We start from the raw sequence: 7880 nt of genomic DNA on the forward strand, positions 1-7880 counted from the left end.
TGGTCCTGTATTTCCTCATAAGAGGGTGTTAGGAAACTAGTTGAAAGACAGTAGGCCCAGGCATTTGGGTTTTAGTACTCTATTTGGTTAGAGACAGTAGGAAGCGATCTAGTGATTCAGCCCAAGAAAACGTTTTCAGAAACTGTATGAAGTCGGAGGAGGCAGACGTTTTGAGGGGAGGTGAGGGAGGCCCCTGCACTATTCCTAAAGAAGGAAAATAACTCATCGTTTTCAATAAAAAGAAACTGCAGAATATTCTTCCAGAAATAAACATGAAAAACTCCACACACACACACACACACACACACACACACACACACACACTTCTGAGATAGATGCCAAGTACCGCTCTAAAAACATGTGAATTTTTCTCTCGTGCATTTGTCAGCCTGACTTCAAACCATTTTATTCTTTCCTCATTTCTCCTCTCTGTTCGGTCTGTTTTTAGTTCGTTGCTTCTTGGCAGAGCTTCCGTTGGAGCAGAGCGCGCCTGTTCTTTCTGCTCCCTCACCCTCTCTTTTTCTTTGCTTTCCTTTAGAAAGTTTTTTAGGTTTCTCAAAGTTCTTTTCTAGTGTTCTTTCTTCTGGGCTCTGTAGTGACTCTGCGAAAATGGCCAAGACCAGAGCAAAGGCAGGGCGTGGCTCTGGGGCTCGCTCTGTCCTCCTCCGCCGGGCCTCTATGCAGCATGTAAAAGGCAGGCTGGCCAGTGGCCCCGCGACGTGCTCACACATGCGAATACCTGCTGCTTGTGACCCCCTTCCCTGCGTAGGTTTGTAGCTCCCCCAAACCTCCCCCTGTGAGCAGACTTGCTCCACACCGCCATTTCGTGTGGAAGGCTTCCTTCAGAAGAATCTTCCAAGTTGCTTTTAAGAACTAATTTTTGGGGACCCAAAGAGTAGAGGTTACTATCTTAATTTATTTACAGATTGCTTAGGGGAGCTGGAGTGGATTTAGCTCGTGTTACTGTTTCCATCATATGCGATCAGACTGGAAAGGACTTTTAACATTAAAACACACTCATAAGTGTGCTTCAGATGAGGAATGCTCAAAATAAATAAATAAATGAAAGGGAAAATCAATCCCTTTAAAAAACTGAGTTACTTACATTTGAATTAACCCTGTAGTTTAATGGGGCAGTAGAGTCTAGTAGGCCCTGCCCAAGTTCACAGACATTTTGTATTTTTGAAAGACTTACCGGTGAGGACTGAAGCTCACTCTGTCTTCACATAAAATCTGAAACAAGATTCTTTTCCTTTTACTCTATCAGGAACTTTTCTCAAAGACATAGAAACACAGAGCCATTCGTGAATGATATGCATAAGATTTATGAACAAAATTTAAATCCACATCGTGTATAGGATTTTAAAGATCATCATGTTAATTTCAGGAAACAAAAAGGAATTAACGCACACAAGAGCAAAGACTAATGTGGGAGAAAATCACCTGACGGATAAGATGAGACACGTGAATTGGAATGATTTGACTTGGCTAACTGCAAGAAAAAGTGGTCAGACCTTCCCCTCTTTAAGGACGTAGCCTGGGGATTGTCATTTCTATCACTTCTGCAATTGCTCTGCTGAGGGCTTTTGAAATATCCTGTATCTACAGATGATAAGAACCCACAACCAAGAGGGAACAGAGCCTGTGGCCATGTCTACATGATGCCAAACCCTTGGGTAAAAACTGAAACCATTACTTCAGTGCCTTGATGATTTTCAGACACTCAGCTCTTCAGCATTATAAAGGAAAACAATTCAGTTTTTTCAGTATTCTTTCTGGTATTTGTCGTTGTGCAGCTATAATCAATGTCCAGATAAGTATATGTTTTCTCCACCAAAAAAAAAAAAAAAGGTTTAAAAATTATACAAAATAGGTAATTCAAGAGAAGTAAATCTTAGAGACACAAAATCAACAGCTCGATCACAGTGCCATGGTTACCTGTGTGCCTGGATTAAACACAAACACATGAACACACACACATGTAAACAGACACACATGTGAACACACATACTCAAGCACCAATTTAGAAAAAAAATCCAGTTAATACAGATTTCCCTCTGTATCGTTAGATATTTGATTGATACTATCTTATTCTTACTCATCCATAAGACTGACAACTCCTATGAGAGTAAAACTTTGCAGAAGTATATGATTTCTCTTTGGAAATCTGCAAACCATTTTTCCTTCTCTTACTTGAAATATTGTCACTGTGGTTTCAGTTATGTGCACAGTATATTTTAAAAGCACTGCTCAAGTCCAGAATGCTCTGAACTTGTCTGTTATTTTAGTGATTGTATGGTTGCTGAAATATAAGATAATTTATATGTGCAAAAAAAAAAAAATTCCAGCTTTAGTTTCTAAAATATACTTAACCTATTTTTAGCAGAAATGAAAATTTTATCCAAAGAACACAATTTATAATCTTAAATTAAGGCATCCAAAATCAAGATGTTGAGAGTAAGTATTTTGTGTTTTAGTAGCATAAAATATTTGCCAACAAGCTTACCTTAATGTATATTAATTAGGAGATGGAAAAATGAGGGAATGCATTTTAAGTGACCTACTTTACAGTTGACTTACTTAAAATGGATTTTTAATGATTTCTAAAATATTTTCTTAAAAAAATGAAATGAAAATGTTTAAACTATTTGATAAAAGCTGCTTTCAAGAGGCACACAGTGTACTACTGACCTTTTCCCTGAGCTTGGAGTTCTCCAGAAGTTGCCCCGGCCAGAGGCCTGTTCATAAACATCAGACCAGTACAGACCTACTTGTCATACCCAACCTTGCTGTCTTCTCACTTGTTCATTCTACAGAAATAATTCCTCCTCCAATATCCTTACCTTTTAAATGCAACTGCCTTTAGGTGATAAATACATGAAATGATATTCATTTCTAAGATATTAAATGTCATAACTGAGGTCATTTTAAGATTAGAAGGAATCAGTATTTTCCAGATAATGCACTCGTATCTGTGCAAACACATACATGTGCTTAAATAAGTTTGGAAATGTGTAGGATTACCTATAAAGTTATAAATTACAGTGCTCGAGAAAACACTTGACCTAGACACTGAGAAACCATATAATTAAATAAAAATTGAAAACCTTTGAACATGTCCAGATTAGTATAAATGGCTTCACAGACACAGATTTCATGTTTTCATTTTGACAGCAATGAAATATTTTGTTTATGTACATTCACTTTAAAACCCTACTTAAAAAGCATGGCATATAAGGCACTTATGCACATGTTTACCATATATTTAAAGACAGATTTTAATGAGTGATGGCTGGAAATCCATAAAGGTTTGCATGTCAACACTGGTTCCATTGTGGAAAATACCTTCCTTTCTCTATTTCATTTCTAAAAATATAAAATGTTTGGAGAGTGTGGAGGATAAGAGAGGAGAAATGCTCTGAATAAATGCATGCTCATTCTAAAAGTGGGCTTGCTTCTTTCGCTCTTTCTCTCTTTCTTTCCTTTTTCTTTCTCCTTCCTTCCTTCTCTCTCTGTCTCTCCTTTCTTTCCTTCTTTCTTCCGCTTGAGAACAGGAATAAATAAATCTGTGCAGAGGTGAACCGACACAGAAATTGCGGTGTGGGGCGCAGTGTCGCCGCCGTGATAATGAAGAGGTGCTCTTAGCCCCGTGCTCCTCACGTGCTCTTGGACACTTAGAATGTCCTCAGCATATTTGCTAGGTCATTGAAACTTTTGAAAATCGTTATTTTGTCTATTCGTCAAAATTTCAAAAGTTGGAGCTTTGTGATTTTTTTGAACAAGGAAATTTAAACTAGTTGCAAAGCAAATACTGCCAGAGAAAACAGACACATTTTGAAAAAAAGGAGATATAAAATGAGAATAATTGTATGGAAATTAGAGAGAGAAAGAACTTTGGGGAAGGGCAAAGACGATCAAGTTAACGGAATTGAAAAGGTCTGGTAAAAGAATCAAACACCAACTTAAAAATGTGGAAGCACAGTAAACATCGCGAATATGCCCCTGCAAACCCCAGTTCTGCAGGCTTTTCTACTGCCACACAAAAGTGTATTTTTCAGGCAAATTGGTTACAGCAGTGACCGTGCCTTCTAACTGCAGCAAGTAGAAATAAGGCAGTAAGTGTGGCGGGGCCTCCGCAGCGTTCTCCGCCTTCGCAGTTCCCTGCCCGGGCTCCTGCGCCTGACCATATGGAATCCATCTCATCCAAGGACACGGACAGAAGAGGGGCTTGCGGAAACCAGGGCTGCTGCTGGCTGTTTTAACGGCATGCCACAGGGAAGTTTTATTTCCAATTGATTGGTTACAAATCAGATAAATATCGCTTCTAATGAAAGCAGCTTTGAACTGCTGGAAATGTTATCTATGGGAGTCTGGGGTTTATCAAAAGTCAAATGTAGCTTTAATCACATCAACATGCTAATTACAGGCAAACAATAAAAGCTTTAAGAAATGATTGTGCACGTTTTATTACTATTGACAGTCACCAAGGTATATTTATTTCAAGAGGTAATTGTCAGAAGACTTTCTCCAGAAAGACTTGTTTGTATAATTAAGTGCGTGTTATGCAAGCTTATCTGCCCATCGGTTCCTGCTCATTCGGTAGCTCCCCCAATGCCTCAGAACACAGAAGCAATTAAAAAAGAAAGGCTCAGGGAGATGGTTTTTCAGTATTCATTTGTGAGGGATAAAAAAAAAGAAAGTCCTAATGTGCTCTGAAAAAAACCAAAGTGTACTGGAGTTAGAAATGTGACCACTCACTAAAAACCAAAGAAATAAAACAACAAAGGTGATTGTAAACTCTTCATGATCAATGATGTAAGAACAGGAAAAAGTTAGAATGGAGGGTGTATATTTTCATTTAGAGTAGAAGCTGGGGGGGGGCAGGAGTTTTTCTCTTTGTATACAAAATATTCAATGAAATGGGGCCTTCCATCCTAAAAATACATATGATGAGAATGAGACAAAATGGAAAGTAGCAATCAATGGCTGCCTAGACCCCAGTACCACTGGGTTTATTATTTTTCTGCGGATTTATTACATAATCCCCCAAAATGCCTAATTTAAAAATAAGAGCCTGAAAGTTTGATAACATCATTTCAAATCTGCGCAGCCACACATGCTTTTCCATCCTTATATAAACAACAAAGGCACATTTACAATTGCCGCCCTGAGCATTTTTTTTTAGGCTAGGACACCTGAAACATATTTAAAAAAAAAAAAAAATTTCCATCTTACTTTTAATGACAAACTGCTTTGTGACTGGACTAGAGGAAAAAATAAACCTTTCAAACTATAAACTATTTTTTGTGCCATAAAGAATCATTGAACTCTAAAAAGGAAAAACCCTAATTTAAAAAATATCATTATTATATTGAAAGGTGTTGGACTGGATTTAATTCTTTCCATTCCCAAATATTGGCCTCAGTTCAGTTTCCATTTCATTCAAAGCAATTAAAAATGTGGCAAATCCTTGATCAATTTTCTTACCCTTAAACAGGGTCAGTTCTGAAGTTGTTGTCACATTTTAATGGGTTCAGAGTCAGTTTATGCAAGAGACAATCAAATGTTTGCTTTTAAAAGCCCTATAAAAAGTAAGAGCTTTTAACCTTTTGAATGCATTAATAAAATGCTAATGACATCATGGCCAAGACCACATTTGGAGGTTCCCCAAAACTCCAAATGACCGTTTTGAAAAGAAAACAGAATTTTAATCAAATGATCTGTTATTTTAATGACCACTTAAAAAACAGGAGATTTATTGAGAAGCATAAAGTTTGTTTGCATGAGTGAAGGCAAAGCTTTTAAGAATTACCTTCTTCTGGGTCCCCCTTCCAGTCCCTTGCAATATAATACTACCAAATATTTGTGAATTGTGACTCAAGTCTGCAGTCTTATTTCTAGCAGAAAATAAAAAGGAGGCTGGAAACCAAAAAAGTGGTGCCAATTTGTCTGCCCAGGCTCTGATTATTGGATGCAGAATTTTTTTTTTTTTTTCTTTCAGGGGAGAAGGATTTGGTGGGAATGTTTCTCCCTTCAGGGTGAGATATCTGATATCCATCCCGAGACCAATCATAAGGCTAAACTTTCATGCAAAACTGCACAAGGGGAAAAAATTAAGTCTTTGGGTAAAATTCTCATCTAAATTTGCAGCAGATCTCTCATTTCCGCTGGGCAATTATGGCGCTTTTTGCCATTTCTGATTGCAAGACACACTGATTTTTTTTAAAGTTATTTCTGATAACTTGAGAACCTTCTATCCCTAACCCCCGCCCCCAACTCTTCTTCCTCTCTTTCGAATCTCTGTTCCTCATTTCTGTCTCTCCTGTCTAGAAGTGCTATCCAGTGACCCCCGGTGCTGATTAAAGTTTCTTGGGTGACCCCTGAATGCATTTTATTACACTGGCTGGTCATAAAACCTGCTTAAACTGCTGGCTTATCCAAACTCCTGCCTCTTCTGTGGAAAGCCCCACAGCGAGCCCAACCTCAGGGAAAATACAAACAAGCACACCCAGAGAACCAAGGAAGGGCACGCAAGGCTTAACCACAGACGGCCGGTACCAGGGAACCCCGCGGCAGAGGGACGGCCAGCATCTTAGAAAGCAGACAGACGCTTGCAAGGCCTCTGGAGGAAATCCGTGTATTGGTAGTATGGATGGGGCAGGGTGTCGTCGAAACATAGGGAAAGAGGGGGAAATGACAATCTTTGGTGTTTTGTTCTTTTCCTAAAGTGACGTACAACACTGAAAGAACTTCCAACGCAAAAGCAAGACATAAGTCACGCAGATTGGCATAAGGCATGTCTGAAAACATCGTCCTCCTAAAATGAATCCCAGGAAAACATTTATTCAGCTTTTGGAAAGCAACATGAAGTGGCTAGAAAGCTTTTTATATTTACGTGCCCACTGTGTCTGGGTAAAAATATGTATTATTGTATTTAGATGGCTTAGGAAGAATTAACTTACAGTTAGGCTCAGGTTAGCCGCTTGTTTTTCTGGGCTGCCAGGAGGTGAAGAAAAACAAAATCTATAATCTTCACAGTCCTGCATGGGTGGCATTTCTGTGGCAGAGATAAGACATGGCAATGCCGGTAGGGGAGGCCAGGGAAGTCGGCACACGAGAGGAGAGTGGTCGTTTATGGGAATCCGAAGCCACCAAGCCCTGGACTTTCCATGATGCTAAACCAAATGTACACGTGTAAGTGTGTGGGAAATCCAATTTAGCATGTGGAAATAAAAAAATGTTTTAAATTCCATTCCCATTCGCAAAGTCTGAAAATAAATCGGCAGGGTTGGTTCTGATCCTTGAGCCAGAGAAGAATAGTCTGGAAGCTTGCTGAGAGGAGTCCGTCTTCAGTTTGTAGATGAGGAAAGCAAGGTGCTCCCTGTTGGTCTCACAGGCAGGAGGAATATCAGACACATGGGTAGCCCCGGCAGCTCTCCAAGTACACACAGCAGAGATCTATGAGACGGAGACGGGACACAGTTTTCCCCCCCGTCAGGTCCCCATTTCAGTGACACTCAAGCTGGATCAGGTTCAGAGTCTGCTCAGAGCCCTTGACGTTCCTAACGTCCAAAGGACAGGCTCCCAGGCTGCTGGGCTGTTTCTCCTTACTGCGGTGGTCACTTTAATACCAACCACAACCCGTACAAAGGTAATATCAGGGGCCCAAAGCGATCATTAATGACTCTTTCATTGGTAATAGGTGGTTAAAAGTGACTTGTGAGAGTTGCTCTTGAAATCATTTCTTTTGTGCCTCTGTTTTTTTAACCCCTTAGAAAATGTGCTGCATTATTCTTCAAAAAATACAAAATAACCGTGAATTCAACTCCCTGTGGATGACAGGTGGTCCCTTGTACCTGTGTGTTCTTCTCATGTAGCCA

Source organism: Mustela putorius, unplaced genomic scaffold, assembly GCF_011764305.1.
Source record: "Mustela putorius furo isolate JIRA1106 unplaced genomic scaffold, ASM1176430v1.1 tig00000785_pilon_pilon_pilon, whole genome shotgun sequence".
NCBI lineage: Eukaryota > Metazoa > Chordata > Mammalia > Carnivora > Mustelidae > Mustela > Mustela putorius.